This window comes from Schistocerca nitens, chromosome 7 (assembly GCF_023898315.1).
Source record: "Schistocerca nitens isolate TAMUIC-IGC-003100 chromosome 7, iqSchNite1.1, whole genome shotgun sequence".
Classification (NCBI taxonomy): Eukaryota; Metazoa; Arthropoda; class Insecta; order Orthoptera; family Acrididae; genus Schistocerca; species Schistocerca nitens.
In genome coordinates, this window is record NC_064620.1 from 216,883,408 (window position 1) to 216,904,653 (window position 21,246).

A 21,246-nucleotide genomic window follows, 5' to 3' on the forward strand; every position below is an offset into this window, starting at 1 on the left:
TTGCCAGTTCTGTTCAGTACCTGCCCATTAGTTACGTGAACTACCTATCTAACCTTAGCAGTCGTCTGTTGCACCACATTTCAAAAGCTTCTGTTCTCTTCTTGTATATACTGTTTATCATCCATGTTTCATTTCCATGGGTGACTACGCTCCACTCAAATACTTTCAGAAAAGACTTGCTAACCCTTGAATCTATATTCCCTGTTAATAAATTTCTTCCCTTCAGAAACATTTTTCTTGCTATTGACAGACTACATTTAATATCTTCTCTACTTTGGCAACCATCAGAAATTGCGCTGCCCAAATAACAAAATACATCTACTGTTTTTATTATCTCGTTTCCTAATTTAATTCACTCAGCTTCTTCTGATTTAATTCGACTACATTCCATTATCCTTATTTTGCTTTTGTTGATGTTCATCATATATCTTCCTTTCAAGAAACGATACATTCTGTTCAGCTGATCTTCCAAGTCCTTTGCTGTCTCTTATAGAGTCATTGGCAAATCTCAAAGCTTTTATATCTTCTCCCTGAACTTCAGTTCCTAATCCAAATTTTTCTTTGGTTCCCTTTATGGCTTGCTCAGTGTACAGAATGAATAACATCGGAAACAGGCTACAACCTTATCTCACTCCCTTCTCAACCACTACTTCTTTTCGTGCCTCTCGACTCTTATAACCGCCGTCTGGTTACTGTACAAGTTGCAAATAGCCTTTCGCTCCCTGTATTTTACCCCTGGTACCTTCAGAATTTCGAAGAGAGTATTGCAGTCGACATTGTCAAAAGATTTCTCTATGTCTACGAATGCTGTAAATGTAGGTTTGCCTTTCCTTAAACTATCTTCTACTATAAAATGGTTCAAATAGCTCTGAGCACTATGGGACTTAACATCTGAGCTCATCAGTCCCCTAGAACTTAGAACTACTTAAACCCAACTAACCTAAGGACAGCACACACATCCATGCCCGGAGCAGGATTCGAACCTGCGACCGTAGCGGTTGCGCGGTTCCAGACTGTAGCGCCTAGAACCGCTCGGCCACCTCGGCCGGCTTCTACTATAAGTCATCGGGCAGTATTGCCTCGCGTGTTCCTACATTTCTTCGGAATCCATACTGATCTTCGCCGTTGTCGGCTTTTACCAGTCTTTCCATTCTATAAAGACTTCGTGTAAGTATTTTGCAACTGTGACTTAGTAAAGTGATAGTTTGGTAATATTCACACTCTTCAGCATATGCTTTCTTTGAAATTGGAATTGTTACATTCTTCTTGAAGACTGAGCGTATTTCGCGGGTCTCATACATCTTACATTCCAGTTAAGATAGATGTTAAGGTAAGCATTGTAAAAATTAGGAACAAGACAATGTGGAAATATTGAAGAGTTTGATTATTTGACTGTTATAAGTCAAAGCTGGAGTATGTCGTGTCACAGAAGTACCTGGTAATAACAAAGCATGTGAACTGATAACACAGGTTCATTCACACCTCAGGCAGTTAGCAGGTTATATGTCGTTCGTAGGATACTGGGAGACCGCAGTTAGTCTGCGAGAGAGGTAGTATTTCTTTTAATTTTTTATATTAATTGGTATCTGAGTAGGTATTCATAGAGCCATCAACATACGTATACTTGCACCAAAATATTAAAAGGTGAACTGTACATCAATTAAAAGCGAATGTAACAGTCGCCACACCTTAAAGAGTTTTAGGCATAGCTGGAAGACTATACAGCAGAAGGCGGGAGAGGGCAGTCCATGCTGATCAAGCGTGTCAGTAGCTGATCCTATAGTGATGAGTTTGTTCGGACAGTCGTCGCAGATGATGCAGGCATCCTCTTCTTTAGCATAGTCACATAATGAATGTGCCATCAAGACAGGCCAGTGTAGGAACTATGGTTGTTCACGAATATGGTGTCAGATTTTACTCATAAGCACGATGTTAATTCTGGCATAATCTCTGCCTCTTTATTTGCATGACTCTTGTCATTCTGAATTCGACTTATGTCTGATTACCAGGTTAAGGAAGTTTAAAAGATCTGCGTCTGGAATTCCCGTGTGTTCCCAGACCCCGTAGTAAATGGCTGCTGTTTCATTTACATGAAAGTCATACAGCAGTGTTACCCAGCATTGGGTGACACTCTGATTTCTAGTGTGAGACCTAACGTCAGGTTCGTGATGCTGCACGCCACTGAAAGATTGTTTGGTCCACTGCAGAGGTGTCTAAGTGATTCATTTTCTGGCTTGATCAGAGAGGGTAAAGATCTGGTCACCCAGATACTTCTCGGCGTATAGAAGCGCTCGTTGTGTAGGCATAATCTCAGTTGCCATAAATGTTTTCTTCTTAGGCAGCATTACTTTCTTACCCTGGAGACACACGGTACCCCAGTGAGTACAACGTCCACCTCCGTTCTTCGAATCGTCGGTCGGTATAGATGAGCTATGCGTTTCTATAGCTGGAAAGCTTGTTCATGAAACATTTCTAGGATCAATTCAGAAATATTGTTCAGTTGTGTTGTGTCCATATTCTAGAATATCCCAACGTGTTGCAGGACACCAAACATAATCACACAGCTATTAGTTTTGCTTTATCTTTTGACCAGCGACAATCATCATTTTCTTTGGGCCTCTGTCCCACTTCAACGCGGGGTCTGTCTTGTGACTATGAATGTGGCGATGTTAGTGTCAGAGGGTGGCCGGATGCCCTTCCTGCCGCCACCCCAAACCCCCTGGCACGGAATTAGTGTACCCCAGCTGCCTGTGTCTAGTGTAAGCCATGAAAGAGTTCGAACGTTTTAAAATGTCTGCGGGTCGTGTAACTGAGGCGGGACAGGGGGGCCAGCCAGGTATTCAACTTGTGGATGTGGAAAACCGCCTAAAAGCCACATCCAGGCTAGCCAGCACACCAGCCGGGCGGATTCTGACCAGCGACAATGGAAGGTTCAAAAAAAATGGCTCTGAGCACTATGGGACTCAACTGCTGTGGTCATAAGTCCCCTAGAACTTAGAACTACTTAAACCTAACTAACCTAAGGACAGCACACAACACCCAGCCATCACGAGGCAGAGAAAATCCCTGACCCCGCCGGGAATCGAACCCGGGAACCCGGGCGTGGGAAGCGAGAACGCTACCGCACGACCACGAGATGCGGGCGACAATGGAAGGAGAAAAGTTTACAAACAGTTTTAGGGGGACATTTTGTCTTGGGATCGGCCCTTTCAATAATTTTGTACAATGAATAAAGAACAGTCTCCAACCTCTCTACCACATTCAGATGGATTGGGTAGTTTAAAAGGGGTAACTTAAGATCTCGAGAACGCTTCCCACTCTGCCCGAACTCTATCGGCAACTGAAAGTGGAGCATGTGACAGTGTTAATAGTGTTCTTAGAGGTGGTGGACATTGCCTTCACTGCTAGAAGTTTCTACTCCCAACGCACAGTCGCTGGGAGGCGGCTCGCGGAAAGTTTGCTGTCTCTACTCCCAGCGGCTCATGTGACAAACCGCCCAAGATCCACTTCTACCGGGTAGTTCATGGGAAACTTTCCTTTCTTGTAGCCATCACAGCTGTTAGGCACTCAAACATTCTGGCACGTTTGCCGAGTAACTACTATATTGACAAGTCCTTCTTCCCTCCCCCACCACCAAAGGAAAAAAAATCATCAGAAGCCAATGATGATATCGTATCTCTCCACACAGCGGAAATCGACTACGCTATCTGGGGAGATTACTGATAACAGCTGCTGTTGCGGTTATCGATTATATGCTCCACCACTCTTCTGACTCATGAATGACTGCATGGGACACGGCAAATCAATTTGTACGTTGCATTACGAGCAATAAATACCTTTCCGGGAATGGCAACTTTTTTTGCTCTTACGTCCTTTACACCTATAGTCGCATATTGTGCGCATTAAAGACCAATTTTGTTTATTTCTTGGGGTTTTCATTAATCTAGTTTATATTTTGTGCTTCTTCTCCTAAACATGACTGTGATTCCTATTAATCTGACCGATGACCTCGCTGTCTGGTCTCCTTCCCCAAACAACCCTCCTATTAATCTACATTCGAAATCATTCCTCGCTACATCCCTTGTATATATGAATATGAAATGTGAAACAGATAATGGGTGCAGTTTCTGCAACTAAAATACGCATAGAAAACGCAAATAGTAATCTTATCAAAAAGTGTTGTTCATGCTATCATGTCACTCCAGTGGATATGAAGCATATGTGCAACTTTGATTTTTATACACAGTCACTCACAAAAGATAAGTTACGAGGGGCGTTTGAAAAGTCCGTGCAAAATCCGAGAAATGACATCAACGGCGCTTATCGAGGTCATGTTTAGTTAGTAACATTTTTGGAAAGAACGCACACTAAGTTTCAGCCATATTGGTCCATTTCTTTGCGTTTGGCATTCGTGTGAAGCAAGGAAGTCGAGTGATTCTCAAAAAATGGACGAAAAAGAATTTCATGTGGTGATTAAACAGTACTTTATGAAAGGCAAAGCGCCTCAGGAGACTAAAGAGAAGCTTTATAAACATTACGGTGACTCTACACATCTTATAAGTGGTTTCAAACTTTTCGGAGTGGCCATATGGGCAAAAGTGCTGCTGAACGTTCTGGACGCCCTGTGAAGGTTACGACGCCAGAAGTCATTGATGAAATCCATGATATGGTGATGGATGATAGAAGAGTTAAGATGCGTGAGACTGTAGTGCTGTGGCATCTCGAATGAACGTTTACATAATATTTTGCATAAACATTTGGACATGAGAAAGCTATCCGCAAGATGGGTTCCGCGATTGCTCACGCTTTACCAAACAAGGATGGTTTACAGCTATTCAGGAAGAACACGCAGGACTTTAAGCGTCGTTTCGTCACTGTGGATGGAACATAGATACATTACTATGCTCCTGAGACAAAAGAACAATCTAAACAATGGGTTACCAAGGGAGAATCTGCACCAAAAAAGGCGAAGGCCAGTACTTCGGCCGGAAAGGTTATGGCAACTGTCTTTTGGGATTCGGAAGGGATAATCCTCATCGGCTATCTGGAAAAGGGTGAAACTATTACAGTTTGGAAGATAGGAGATGAGGTACTGGAAGAAGTAAAACTGTGTAACACAGTTCGCTCTGTTCCTGCACGAGACCCAGAAACCAGTCCGCACTGACGCCTAATGAACAGAATACAAGCGAACGGAATATCGGGCCAACTGTAAAATTGGCATGAAGAATTTATATCAAAAAGAACACAGCATTTCATTCTGAATAGAGAGAAGTCTTCAGACGTAAAAGTAACTTCGGGCACGCCCCAGCGTAGTGCTATAGGACGATTGCTTTCCACAATACCTGGTGTATCAAAGGAATCATCCAATTTCAAAAAAATCATAACTATAATGTTCTTTGAGATATGTGTGTGAACAACATACTGTTGGAAAGAGCAAATTCTCAAGTTTTACATGGTTCCCGCTAGGTAGCAGCAGTGTGTGCACACTACAGTTCTAGTAAAAATGGTTTAGGGACAGCAGAAAGCGTTTTGTGTTCTACGTTTTGCGCATTGCGGGTCAGTAATAACTGTTCGGCGTGATTTTCGTACTAGGTATGGTTTGGATCCTTCTACAGCACAGAACATTAGACGATGGCATGGACAATTCCGAGAAACAGGTTGTTTGAATAAAGGCAAATCATTGGGACGTTCCCGAACGTCTTACACATACGTCGAAAGCATCCGCCATAGTTTCACAAGGAGTTCGCAGAAATCCATCACCCATGCAGCTCGACAGCTCAGCGTGCCGCCGATGTCCGTATGACGTGTGTTGCGTCGACGTTTACACATGAAACCATACAAAATTCAGCTACTGCAAGCTCATCGTGAAAGTGAAAAACAACAGCTTGTGGAGCTCTGTAACTTCGTTCTTGGCAAGATGGAGGATGACATCTTCCTTCCACGATTAGTGTTTAGTGACGAGGCAACATTTCATTTAAATGGAAAGGTGAACCGTCATAATGTCAGAATATGGGGTACGGAACAACAATATGAATTTCTACAACACGAGAGAGATTCTCCAAAATTTGATGTGCTTTGTGCAGTTTCACGGAAAAAGGTGTATGGTCTATTTTTCTTTGCCGAAAACAAAAATGGTTCAAATGGCTCTGAGCACTATGCGACTTAACTTCTGAGGTCATCAGTCGCCTAGAACTTAGAACTAATTAAACCTAACTAACCTAAGGACATCACACACATCCATGCCCGAGGCAGGATTCGAACCTGCGACCGTAGCGGTCGCTCGGCTCCAGACTGTAGCGCCTAGAACCGCACGGCCACTCCGGCCGGCCTGCCGAAAACACTGTTACAGGAAGCATATATCTCGACATGCTTGAGAACTTTCTTTTCCCACAGTTCTAGATTCTGCTAGATAAACCTTTGTCTTGAATCTGGATGAGGAATCGCATACCGATCCCCATGTGCGGCATGTTTTCTTCACCCGGTATATACGCCACCATTTTTATTGTTTTATTTTGTATTGTTAGTAACTACGTGTCCTATCTCCTTGTAAGTGCAAAAGGAAAATATTTTTGAAGTCAGTCTTCTTGAATAAATGGCTATTCTGTAGACCAATTCCTAGATATGGAACACGAACATCCTTTTGTGTTCAGCTATCTGTGTTTCTTGTGCTGGTTTTGAACATGTTCTTATTTTTTTACTTAAAATTATACAGAGTGGTCAATTGATCGAGACCGGGCCAAATATCTCACGAAATAAGCGTCAAACGAAAAAATTACAAAGAACGAAACTTGTCTAGCTTGAAGGGGGGAACCAGATGGCGCTATGGTTGGCCCTCTAGATGGTGCTGCCATAGGTCAAACCGATATCAACTGCGTTTTTTTAAAATAGGAACCCCCATTTTTATTACATATTCGTGTAGTACGTAAAGAAATACGAATGTTTTAGTTGGACCACTTTTTTCGCTTTGTGATAGATGGCGCTGTACTAGTCACAAACATATGGCTCACAAGTTTAAACGAACAGTTTGTAACAGGTAGGTTTTTTAAATTAAAATACAGAACGTAGGTACGTTTGAACATTTTATTTCGGATGTTCCAATGTGATACCTGTACCTTTGTGAACTTATCATTTCTGAGAACGCATGCTTTTACAGCGTGATTACCTGTAAATAACACATTAATGCAATAAATGCCCAACATGATGTCCGTCGACCTCAATGCATTTGGCAATACGTGTAACGGCATTCCTCTCAACAGCGAGTAGTTCGCCTTCCGTAATGTTCGCACATGCATTGACAATGCGCTGACGAATGTTGTCAGGCGTTGTCGGTGGATCACGATAGCAAATATGCATCAACTTTCCCCTCAGAAAGAAATCCGGGGTCGTCAGATCCGGTGAACGAGCGGGCCATGGTTGGGTGCTTCGACGACCAATCCACCTGTCATGAAATATGCTGTTCAATACCGCTTCACATGTGCCGGATATCCATCATGTTGGAAGTACATCGCCATTCTGTCATGTAGTGAAACAATCTTGTAGTAACATCGGTAGAACATTACGTAGGAAATCAGCATACATTGCACCATTTAGATTGCCATCGATAAAATGGGGGCCAATTATCCTTCCTCCCATAATGCCGCACCATACATTAACCCGCTAAGGTCGCTGATGTTCCTCTTGTCGCAGCCATCGTGGATTTTCCGTTGCCCAGTAGTGCACATTATGCCGGTTTACGTCACCGCTGTTGGTGAATGACGCTTCGTCGCTAAATAGAACGCGTGCAAAAAATGTGTCATCGTCCCGTAATTTCTCTTGTGCCCAGTGGCAGAACTGTACACGACACTGAAAGTAGTCGCCATGCACCCTGGTGCAAATATGGTACGGATGCAATCGATGTTGATGTAGCATTCTCAACACCGACTTTTTTGAGATTGCCGATTCTCGCGCAATTTGTCTGCTAGTGATGTGCGGATTAGCCGTGACAGCAGCTAAAACACCTACTTGGGCATCATCATTTGTTGCAGGTCTTGGTTGACGTTTCACATGTGGCTGAACACTTCCTGTTTCCTTAAATAGCGTAACTATCCGGCGAACGGTCCGGGCACTTGGATGATGTCGTCCAGGATACCGAGCAGCATACATAGCACAAGCCCGTTGGGCATGTTGATCACAACAGCCATACATCTACACGATATCGACGTTTTCCGCAATTTGTAAACGGTCCATTTTAACACGAGTTATGTATCACGAAGCAAATACCGTCCGCACTGGAGGAATGTTACGTGATACCACGTACTTATACATTTGTGACTATTACAGCGCCATCTATCACAAAGCGAAAAAAATGGTCCAACTAAAACTTTCATATTTCTTTACGTACTACACGAATATGTAATAAAAATGGGGGTTCCTATTTTAAAAAACGCAGTTGATATCCGTTTGACCTATGACAGCGCCATCTAGCGGGCCAACCATAGCGCCATCTTGTTTCCCCCTTCAAGCTAGACGAGTTTCGTTCTTTGTAGTTTTTTCGTTTGACGCTTATTTCGTGAGATATTTGGCCCGGTCACTATCAATGGAACACCCTGTATACCCACTTCAAAAAAGTTCGGTTAAATTCGACAAAGAATATTTGTTTCGTAATGTAATAGCGAATAACGATAATGTGCCTTACTAACAGCGTTCACAACCAGCCAGAACGGTCATTAGCAAGCATGGAAGAGTTTGGCTTTGAACAGAACGAAAACTATAGCAAAAAAGAAGAGATGAATCAATAAGTGCGCCTACGTCTCATTTACTGCTTTCTAACATGATACATCAACTAGAATTAAGATCTGTAGATGAATATGTTGTCACTTGTGGTTGCACAGAGGCTCAAAATTTAACCAGAAACTAATGTTTCTGTTATGATGACGAACGAGTCGTCGGCAATGTTGACAGGTGGCCAATGCTAAATAGAAACATATAAATCACAGCAGGTTAGTCAGTAGCGTCGATTAGGTGCTGGCTGCATGGTCCGGATCTACAACGACTAAAATAATTAGAAGTCGTCGGTAAAAAATAATATATATTGTACTTAACTGGTTGTACAGGATTTTTCTTGGCTGCATACATATAATTATAAACACATAGCTTTGAGGCCTCACTTAGACCATAAGTTACTAAGCGCCTTGTTAGAGGTTGCTTCCTATCAGCTAAAGGCTATGCTACTTTACTACTTGACGTCCCGAGCTAGAGTGGACGAGAGCTCGCTGGAAACTTGATTCAATCCGCGGAGCGGCGCTGGTCGCGACTCGCGGGTCCAACGATACTAATACGGATGGCGGTCGATAACTGCAACCCCTAACAAGTGTGGTATCGAACGCTGATACCACAGTTTCTACAGCAATATTGTTTTGTAACAGGTACAGAAATGAGGAGAAGCGAATGTAAGAACTGCAAGAACCGCCTGAAGATAAAGCCGCGAGGCTCGCTCATAACGCTTTTATTTACACAGATGGCTCCAAGACTACTGCTGGCGTCGGATGTGTCTTTGTCGTTGGAGATGATACCTTTCAATGCCGGCTCCTTGACCATTGTTCAAGCTTTACAGCTGAGCTTTTTGCTCTCTATCAGGCTGTTCAGTATATCCGCCGCCATCGTCATTCTCCCTGTGCCATCTGCTCTGTTTCTTTGAGAGCCATTCAGAGTCTCCGTGACCCATATTCGGACCACCCCCTCGTGCAACGGATTCAACGGTCCCTTCAGTCGCTAGCTGATACCGGCACTCGTGTCCTTTTTTTGTGGATTCCTGGCCACGTTGGTATGCCTGGGAACGAAGCTGCTGATGCTGCGGCCAAGGCTGTTGTCCTCCTGCCTCGGACAGATTCCCTTTGTGTCCCATCAACTGATGTTAGTGGGGTTCTTTGTCGGCGCGTTTCATAATTGTGGCCCGCATCTCGTGGTCGTGCGGTAGCGTTCTCGCTTCCCACGCCCGGGTTCCCGGGTTCGATTCCCGGCGGGGTCAGGGATTTTCTCTGCCTCGTGATGGCTGGGTGTTGTGTGCTGTCCTTAGGTTAGTTAGGTTTAAGTAGTTCTAAGTTCTAGGGGACTGATGACCATAGATGTTGAGTCCCATAGTGCTCAGAGCCATTTGAACCATTTTTTCATAGTTGTGGCATGAGGCTTGGTCCTCTCTCCAAAAAAATAAGCTTAGGGCTATCAAACCGATCCCGACGGCTCGGACGACCTCCTCACGCCCTTCCCGGCGAGAGGAGGTCATTTTGGGCAGGTTGCGGATTGGGCATTGCCGATTTAGCCACCGCTACCTGTTGTCCAGTGACCCCGCCCCGCAGTGCCCCTGTGGTCATCCATTGACTGTGCGCCATGTTTTATTGTCCTGTCCCCATTTTATTCACTCTCATGTTGTCCTATGTCTGCCGTCTACCTTACAGGAACTTTTAGCTGATGACGCTCGAGCAACTGCCCGTGTCCTTCGTTTTATTACACTGACGGACTTGTCCAAAAAGATCTAACTATTTTATTTTGTTTCCCTGCGTCTTTGTAAGTACTTTCTGATGTTGCCCCCTTGCATTTTTCTACGCTATTAGTGCAGTAACTTTTGTGACTGGGCGCTAATGACCTTCGTAGTTAAGCGCCCTAAAAAAAAGTCAGTCTGAGTCATGATCTTAATCATGTCAGTTATGGAGAAAATGAAAGTAATAATTCTGAACGCAGAAGCGGGATTCATCTCTCAAGATGAATTTCCGTGATTCAGTGTCGGTGGCAATGTCCATGTTCCTAACTTCACAATATCCGACGCGTAGTGTGCCGCTGATATACGACGGGCACTTGTTCTCCGGACGAGACTTTTGACTGCAGTCGCTGGACGGAGGTCGGATTACAGCTGCGGCTACCAGCTGCGTGCAGACATTGGTGATTCATAAGACGGCGGCGGTCGTGGCGCGAGTCCGCATTCCACATTGAGTCCCGGCTCTGTGCTCAGGAAGGCGGTTCTTCAAGTTCCCGAAGCAGTTGCTTATGAGGTGTACAGCGTATTTTTATCCATTGTCTGCACGTTTCGCTGGTTCCCTGTGCGCTTCGCTTTATACGTCAAAGAGTGCGAGTATAAATCGTCCTCTAACGGTCAATACTCTTCGTAATGCATTAAAGAAAGTGATTGTAAATTACCGTTATACCTGTCAACTTTGACCGTAGACCGGGGGATACGAGAACAGATCCTATATGATGATATTTCTTTCCTAAAAGATGACTACGTAATTCCAGTAACCCGTAAGATAGCCCCAGAGATAACCAACAAGCAGATGTAGAAGCTCTGTTACCTATATTAACTCTCGAGAGGGCGCTCCATCTACAGTATCATAAAATGAGTGGGAGCACATTGTACTTTCTAAACATGTAAGGAATAGTCATCGTTCTGTTATCAAGCTAAACATGTGTGAGCTAAATCACACTTTAATTTTAATTTAATTAAACAGTAATTGAACAGACATTATTTGAAGTAAATCACTGTTTAATTAAACAATAAGAAATAAACTTTTGCCACATCACTCTGCTGCTGCGGCTGGTTTATATTAACCTAGTCCATCACTTTTCTTAAGCACACACTGCACAGCAATCTCTAATTGCAGTATAAAATAACATAACCTTTCTACATTGAGGCAGTATCATGTATCAGAAATTTCTTTGCATATGCATAGTTTGTCTTGCGCATTTTTGAGAACTGCTTGACACTTCTCACATTTAATTGTTTTTTTTTTTCACATGTCCTTTGCAAATAAAGCAATGGCATGAGTCACACCTTATGTTAGTGTTTTCTGCTCGTCCACATGTCGCACATCGTCCTATTTTCTTTGTGGCATGCTTCTAAATTTTTTCAACCCCTGGTTCTTTGTGTTTATCGAGGGAAGTTGCTATGAGGCCAGCAAGTGAAGGAATCTTAGCTTTTCACACTAGCTGAGGCTTCCTAAGCGAACATGCTAAGTATTTCAAGAAAATCCTTCCCATTTTTTTGGTTTACATCATTTGCATGAAAAATTGTTTGAGCATTGATTCCTGCTATATCTAGGCTGACCAGAGGTCCCAGCTTTGCCAGGAATGTCCGGGTTTTCACATACATGTCCCGCTATCCAGAGAAATTCGTTCGGTACACAGAATTGTCCCAGTTTTTAGTTGAGAAACAAAATGCATGCAATAATATTCGCTTGGCGTTCTGTGTGACATCTGGCATTCCCACGATCGAAAGTAATGCGATGTAGTCGGTTGTTTTTCTTATTTTATCGACGAACTGTGGCAAACGAGTTACAGTATCCAATTCAGCGTTAGGTGTTTTTCGATAATATAAATCAGTAGTCGCGGAATGTTACTGCAACCAAAGAAATCGTTTCCTTAGAAGTGCTTCGTGAAGGAACCACCTTTGATGGTTTCGGTTCGCACTGAAACACCCAGACGTTTGCCACTTGCGAAGCTTATAGCTCATAGGCATATGCTCAAAGAGAACCCCCTACCACCGAAAGTATTTTTGAAAATCCTTCAGTCCTTTTTATAGTTTAATTTTTCAGTGATCGTGTATGGGTATAGGGTAGTTAACAGAGAGAACACGTTCCCTCAAACTCAAGTGCGAAAACGTTGGTTTGAAAGGGTGATAGCACAAATAATTATACTTCGCTTTTTGACTTTTTGCAAGTAACACAGTTCGTAACAATGTGAATTTTATACATAATGGGTGCAGTTGAACTCAGTGACTGTTCCTTTATAGGATGCGGAATCGTAACCGCTGCCAGTCAAAACAGATTACTCTACACACTTCCTCACAATGCCTAGACCCAGCCACACTCGTTGAAACGTCCCCTTAGAAAAATTTATGAATTACTGTGCTGGTTAACACCTTACGTTATTTGAACGTACTCAGACATTTCGCTCTTTACTTATTCTGATCAACACTAAACTGACACACAATATTTTTAGCGCAACGCAATCTAACTTTCAAAAATCCCTACAAAAGAATGGCCCTGACTAAATTTAACCTACACCTTTCACAAATCACTTACCTCACAAAAATCTTCGTTACTCGAACTACTGCAATACAGCGAGCGCCACTACTGCCAGCTAAATAAAAGATTCAAACTACTGAAGGCACTAACTACTGATAGGCATAATTAGCAAATGAAAGATTTTGATAGAGAACGTACTCAGACATTTCGCTCTTTACTTATTCTGATCAACACTAAACTGACACACAATATTTTTAGCGCAACGCAATCTGACTTTCAAAAATCCCTACAAAAGAATGGACCTGACTAAATTTAACCTATACCTTTCACAAATCACTTACCTCACAAAAATCTTCGTTACTCGAACTACTGCAATACAGCGAGCGCCACTACTGCCAGCTAAATAAAAGATTCAAACTACTGAAGGCACTAACTACTGATAAGCATAATTAGCAAATGAAAAATTTTGCTAGAGAACAAACAATATATATATATATATATATATATATATATATATATATATATATATATATATATATATATATCAGTTCATGACATCCAGTCTTACAAATTTACTCTCTCTGATGGACACAGTCCAGATCATCCGCTCTCAAAACTTCGCCATCTCACTCCCCACATCCACCACAGCTGGCGGCTCACCTCCCAACTGCGCAACGCTACGCGCTGTTAACAGTCAACTGCCCAACACTACAATAGTCAACAACAATGCAAACCAGCCACAGACTGCACGCAGCACAGACAGTGATTTTCATACAGAGCGCTACGTGGCGTTAGCAACATAAAAACCTAAACAGCCTACTTGCATCGTCTTGACAGTATTACACCTACACACTTAACTTTGCCTTTGCTGTACTGTTTTCTAGAATTAATCTTTTAGGTTGTAACCGTCCACCGTAACCTATTTTATAGCTCTTCAAGTAGTATTATGTTCAGCCACCAGAGGTTACTGAACAACAATACCGATGCTGTTTCATCCATGGACTCCATAATTATGTAATTACGCGCACCTTCCGCAAATAAGCTGTATCATTGGTCGCTGTTACCCTACCAATCGACGTAATACTTCCAAACTCGTAAATCGTCACTTTAACAAATTATTCAAATAATTTTAATGCGATGGATCCACGCGGGACCCCTCTGCACGAAACCCGGACATCGACTTTCTACTCCCATTCTTGCGCGTGTCCGGTAGTCCTTGGTCTTTGTAGCATGTAAAACAGCAAGACAATACCCTTGCTGTACAAAGGGCGTGCCCTTCGAAAGTTTCAGAGAACCAGCTATGCGTACAGTGTACGATTTACTACGTCATACTAATACCGACAGTAGTACCCCTTAGAAGTTGCTGTCACGAGGTGACTTGCAACTGTACTCGTAGAGGGCCAAATAGGACAACAACTAAATAAAAGTACCGTATATTTCAAGACAGATTATCAACAATTTACAATAATTTATTTATAGAAATGTTGCTCTACTTAACTACATTATGAAGATGGTACGTGGCAATAGTTTAAAGTTCACATGCATTGATCTATTTTTAGCCATGACCTAGACCTAAATCCAGTGAACAATAACTATCACCACTTGTGGAATACCTTGTTGGCTCTTCTATGCAGCGGTTTATAACATGCGGAGAATAATGAACAAGAACGTAAACCTTTTTCTAACAGACGTTCACAGAAACCCTAAGAAACATTTTGTGTTGAAAATGTAATATGTATTTTATGTATCAAAAATTTTTTTTGTAATTAATATAATCATCAAAGAATAACTATATGATTAAAGATGTATCTTAGAGTTACATAAAGGGCGTACATAAAGTCTGGGAACGCTTTCAATTATTTCTTTCACAAGAACTGAACATTGTACAGATGTCATACATATTACATTTTGAAGAGAAACTCTGAAAATTTCTTTTACAAACATTCGACATGCGAACCATGAGTGACCTGGCAGACATCAACGGTGATCGAATTCTTGCCATACCCGTCGCAGCATGGATGGCATCGTCGACTGTGGCTGTCGCTTCCCGTATTCTCTCCCAGAGCTCTGCTACATCAGGTGATAGAGGCTGTACATACACCAGACCTTTAATGTGTGCGCACAGAAAAAAGTCACACGGAGTGAGATCTGGTGATCGGGGAGGCCATTTCATGAAACAGCTGTCCCCTTCTGTTTTTTGGAAAAGAATTGAACACGTTTTACATTTCAGCCAAGTCGTGGCAGGCGTCCACGTGTCGCTGTTTTGTTCGGCAGTCAAGGCGTATGGTTCAAATGGCTCTGAGCACTATGGGACTTAACATCTGAGGTCATCAGTCCCCTAGACTTAGAACTACTTAAACCTAACTAACCTAAGGACATCACACACATCCATGCCCGATGCAGGATTCGAACCTGCGACCGTAGCAGCAGTGCGGTTCCGGACTGAAACGCCTTGAACCGCTCAGCCACAACGGCCAGCGGCGGATCCGTGTTCAGATACCCACGAACTTCATGATGAAAATGGGGTGGAGCACCATTCTGCTGAAAGATGAACGAGAGTCCGATTGCATTTCAAGCATCAGCCATTGCTGCAACATGTCCAAGTAGGAATATCCAGTGACAGTGCTCTCGGCGAAGTGCTCTCGCACCCGAACTCGCCATGTTTGCAACTAGCGCTGACTATCGGCAAATTTCCAAACTACGCTGTGGCGGTATACATGAAAATAAACTTTCATGGTTTCTCTTCAAAATGACATATGTATGATATATGTACTGTTGTGTCGATTCCCTAAGGTCTCGACACAATGAGTGGCTAGGTGCACGCGAAACTAACGCAGACGGGCGTAAATTCTGAAACAGGAGACTGGATGAAAACTATAAAGAAAAGAAGAGAGATTTTAATAATACTTAACTTTAATGTAGTCTTGTTCTTGTTGAAATACATCTCTTGCATAGTAGTAAGCAATTAGCAATGATACACATGGCGCCTTGCTAGGTAGTAGCGATGGACTAGCTGAAGGCTATTTAATCTGTCTCTCGGCAAATGAGAGGAATACTTGGTAGGTCTAGTCGCAAGCTATGTCGTCCGTACAACTGGGGCGAGGTCATGTCCGTGTCTTGTGACCTGCCCTGTGGTGGCGCTACGTTTGCGAATACACAGTGGCGACACGCGGGTCCGACATGTACTACAGGACCGCGGCCGATTTAAGTTACCACCTAGCAAGTGTGGTGTCTAGCGGTGACACCACATTCCTCCCCCGCAAATCGGCGAACGGTCGTGAGATAAGGCTTCCGCCCGCCGTGGGGAGGACCCCATGTTGACGTATGCGATGAGGTGGGGAGCCTAACAACAGGCGAGGCTGTGCCACCCGCACCCGGCCATTCGGTCCGAGGGGAGCTAGGAAACGCCTGCAAACCTAGTCCAGGGTGCACGTCAACATGAGGTGTTTGCGCACGTAATGATATAAGAGGAGCCGCGGGGTCGACCTCCATGTGGTCGGAGCACCCGACGGGCGAAGACGACATCTGGTCCGGAGCGGGCAAGAGGTCCATGGCGGAGGACGGCTGGTCACGGGAAGCAAGCGGCGGCGCGTGACCCAGGGAGGCGCGAGGCGGCTGCAGCGAAGCGTCCGCTGCTGGCGGCGCCGGCGGCGGCTGCGGCGGCGCGACGCCATGAGGCAAAATGGAAGGCATCGTCGGTAACACCTGGGGATGAGGCGAGCCAGTAGATGGGTCCCCAAGGCGCTGACCGGACGGCTCCGTCGCTGAAAGCAGACGGGGAGCGGCAGAACCCAGGCGACGACAGAGGCGCAGCTGATTGAGATGCCGACGCACCTCACCAGAGGCCCCCAAAACCAAATACATCGCGCGGCCGAGGCAGCGAAGAATGCGCCCTGCGAGCCAACGCTGTGAACCGCGATAGTTGCGATAATAGACAACGTCGCCAGGAGCAAAAGCAGGAGTCTGCCGCTGCACAGGAACCTGATGTGGCGGATGCAGCAAAGACATCAGAGTTCGATGAGGACGACCATGGAGCAACTCAGCCGGCGAGCGACCATCGCGGGGCTGAGAGCGATATGAGGACAAAAAGAGCAACAAAGCGTCCTCCCGAGAATGCGACTCTTTCCACTTCAACATCTGCGACTTGAAAGTCCGGACCAATCGTTCCGCGGCACCGTTTGACTGAGGCGAAAACGGCGCGGATGTCAGATGTTGAAGACCATTGGCCTTGCAGAACGACTGAAATTCTGCGGACATGAATTGTGGGCCATTGTCGGAAACAATAGTCTGCGGAAGACCTTCAATGCAAAAGATAGCAGACAAGGCTTGGATTGTGGCAGAAGACGTCGTGGAAGACATCCGGACAACAAAAGGAAAATTACTGAAAGCATCGACCACAACCAACCATCGAGCATTCCAGAATGGACCAGCAAAATCTATGTGCAAGCGTTGCCAAGGGGAAGTGGCTTTCGGCCATGCAAAGAATTTCCGCGGCGGTGCGGATTGTTGTTCGGCACACGCCACGCAAGAGGAGCACATATTCGTAATCGCAGCATCGATTCCGAACCAAGTACAGTGCTGACGAGCAAGCTGTTTCGTACGCACTATACCCCAATGTCCTTGGTGAAGAAGCTTTAAGACAGAGGACTGTAACGAACGTGGGACTACGACTCGAGACTGATCATTATCGGAACGCAACAACAAAACACCACGTCGTACAAAAAGTCTCTCCTTGTGAGCAAAAAAACGGCGAACCAAAGGATCTTCGATCCGTGACTTGGACAAGGGCCATTGCGTAGCAACAAAACGCAAAACAGTAGCAAGGACAGGGTCAGCAGCTGTGGCTGTAGCTACACGACGAAAATCAATCGGAAACGATGCGACCACGTCATCGGCTTCCGAATCAATGAACATGCAAGCAAGTTCGGAAGAATCGAATGCTTTATCCTCAGCAACAGGCAAACGGGACAACGCATCAGCGTTGCCGTGCTTAGCAGTGGACCGATACAAGATATCGTAGCGGTACTGCGAGAGAAAAAGAGACCAGCGAATGAATTTCTGCGCCGTACGTGGAGGTACAGGCGTGTTCGGATGAAAAAGCGATGTCAAAGGCTTGTGGTCCGTGATGATGGTAAAGTGACGACCATACAAGAAATCGTGAAACTTTGTTACACCAAACACAAGAGCTAAAGCTTCTTTCTCTATTTGTGAATAATGTCTTTGCGCAGATGAGAGCAATTTGGACGCAAAGGCAATAGGGCGATCATGCGAGCCATCCTTGTGCGCAAGCACAGCACCGATCCCGAAATCCGATGCATCAACCATCAACAAAATGGGTTTTCGGGGATCGAATGGCGTAAGGCAAGTATTTGAAAGTAACGCCGATTTCAACTGGCGAAAGGCGCGTTCGCATTCCGTTGTCCAGACGAACGGAACACCTTTACGGCGTAAGCGATGAAGCGGAGCTGAAATAGAAGAAGCATTGCGCACAAACCGATGATAATAATTTACCTTACCCAGCACACTCTGTAGCTGTTTTAAGTTCTGCGGTGACGGCAAGTCCTGAATGGCACGAAGGTGCTCTGGACTCGGATGTATACCTTGGGGGTTAAGGACATGGCCCAGGTACGGTAAGTCACGAGCAAAAAACACACATTTGTCCTTCCTCAAGCGAAGACCATGTTGTCGCAATACCTGAAATAATGTTCGGAGATTTTGCAAATGTTCTGCTTCTGTCTTTCCTGAGATTACAATATCGTCCAGATAGTTCGCAGCCGTAGGGACCGACGCACAAATAGTTTGTAAATATTGCTGAAATAAAGCAGGGGCGGATGCACACCCGAATGGCAGTCTTTTGAAGCGATACAAGCCAAGATGCGTGTTAACCACTAAGACGCGCTGGGAGTCTTCGTCCACAGGTATTTGCAAGTACGCATCTGCTAGGTCCAATTTTGAAAAATATTTTCCCGGGCACAGTTTGTCAAAAAGATCTTCCGGGCGGGGCAAAGGAAAAGTAGCAGTCACAAGTTGTGGATTCACAGTTGCCTTGAAGTCCACGCAAAGTCTCAATTTTCCGGAAGGTTTGGGCAAAATGACTAAGGGTGAGGCCCAGAGAGAAGCCTGCACACGTTCAATTACACCTTGAGATTCTAATTCGGCTAATGTTTTTGCGACCTCATCACGCAATGCGTGGGGAACATTGCGCGCTCTGAAAAATTTTTGGTTGCGCGTTATCTTTCAGTTCCAAATGCGCTTCATAGTTCTTAGCGCAACCAAGGCCCGGAGCAAAAATGTCTGCAAATTCTTCACAAAGACTAGAAACACTGGCGGAAGGCACAGTCTGATTCACGGATAGGACCTGATTTACAATAGACAAATTAAACAATTGAAACAAATCTAAACCAAACAAGTTCACTGCACTAGAGGAACGAAGAACATAAAATGACACAAGTTTTGTCAGTCCCTTGTATGTTGCAATAAGGCTGCACTGTCCTAACACAGGTATATGCTGTCCTGAGTAACTAGTTAACGTAACATTTGCGGCACGCAATGGCGGGGCGCCCAGTTGTTTGTACGTGTCGTGATTGAGCAATGAAACTGCAGCTCCGGTATCGAGCTGGAATGGTATCACTTTTCCTGCAAAGTCTAAGTCCACAAAAAGTTTATTGTCTTGTTGACGACAAGAGCGACTGTCTCGTGCAATTTGAACTGATACAGGTACAGAAGCACTTGCAACTTTACGGGATTTCCGGCGACGTCGACGCACACTTTGGGTGGGACGAACACAGTCACTATTAGCTAAAGTGTCACTGGACGGGTGGGCATGAACTACATGAATGTCCATGGGCGAAGGTCCACGAGCCGGATTGTCCTGGGTTCGATTCCGGCGCGAAGCAAAGGGCCTGGAATTTGTGTGATTGTCTGATCTGAACTTTTTCTGGCAAACACTTTGTACATGTCCTTTCTTGTGACAGTAAAAGCAAATAGCTTGGCGTGACGGGCAATTTTCACGCGAATGTCTAGTGGCACACCGCGGGCAAGATTTCACTGCATTTGCTTGCTTACGCGGCGCACGTGGTTGCAAGCGAGGCGGCCGCTGCGAAGTCGGGCGCGAGGGCCGCTCAGCGTCCCGTGCAGCGGGCCGGGCGGGCCGATTAACGTGACACACTGCTGGCGAAGTTTCAAACGATTCCTGAGCAAAGTCAAGTGTGTCTTGCCTGTCCAATATGTCTATCACTTGTTGCAGGGAGGGATTAACGAGTTTCAAAATCTGTTCCCGTATGCGAACATCAGAAACGTTCTGTGCAATTGCATCACGCACCATAGTATCTGAATATGGGAGGCCACATTCACAGGCAAACGCGCAGTCTCTAGTAAGGCCTTGCAAAGTTGCTACCCACTCCCTATTAGTCTGACCGGCCGTACGTTTTGTACGAAAAAACGTATACCGTTTGGCAACTACATTTACTGTTTCTTTGAAATAGGCATCTAAAGCCGACAAAATTTCCTCGTAGGACAGAGTTGCTACGTCGCGTCGGGGAAACAATTTCACTATCACCCGGTAGGTAGACACACCGACACAAGAAAGCAAAAACGGCTGCCGCTCTTTACCTTGAATTCCATAAGCAGTGAGGTGGAAGTTGAACTGATCGGCCCACTCAGTCCAGCTCTCGTTATGGGCCTCAAAGGGCCTAAATGGCGGTGCGACAGCGGTGTGTGGCTGCGGTAGCGATGAAACGGCTGCCGCCGCATCGGTTTGCAGCGCACGTTGACCCTGGACGAGCTGTCCAAGGGCTTCCAATAACGCCTGCGTCTGCTGATTCTGCAAGCGAAAAAATTCGGACAGTACATCTGGAGATTGCGGCGAAGCCATGACACAAACAAATTAGAGCAAGTATAACACAAAGACTGCAACGTGGGCGCGGCACCACTCCTCGGCGCCAAAATATTGTTGTGTCGATTCCCTAAGGTCTCGACACAATGAGTGGCTAGGTGCACGCGAAACTAACGCAGACGGGCGTAAATTCTGAAACAGGAGACTGGATGAAAACTATAAAGAAAAGAAGAGAGATTTTAATAATACTTAACTTTAATGTAGTCTTGTTCTTGTTGAAATACATCTCTTGCATAGTAGTAAGCAATTAGCAATGATACACATGGCGCCTTGCTAGGTAGTAGCGATGGACTAGCTGAAGGCTATTTAATCTGTCTCTCGGCAAATGAGAGGAATACTTGGTAGGTCTAGTCGCAAGCT

The 21,246-nt window shown here is 44.8% G+C and overlaps 1 protein-coding gene across 3 annotated transcripts in view; it reads left to right on the forward strand.

The window, feature by feature from the left end:
• LOC126195101 (phospholipase A1 member A-like) overlaps window positions 1–21,246 on the forward strand; it is a 156,752-nt gene that overhangs the window by 20,057 nt on the left and 115,449 nt on the right. The gene's annotated exons all lie outside the window — the stretch shown is intronic.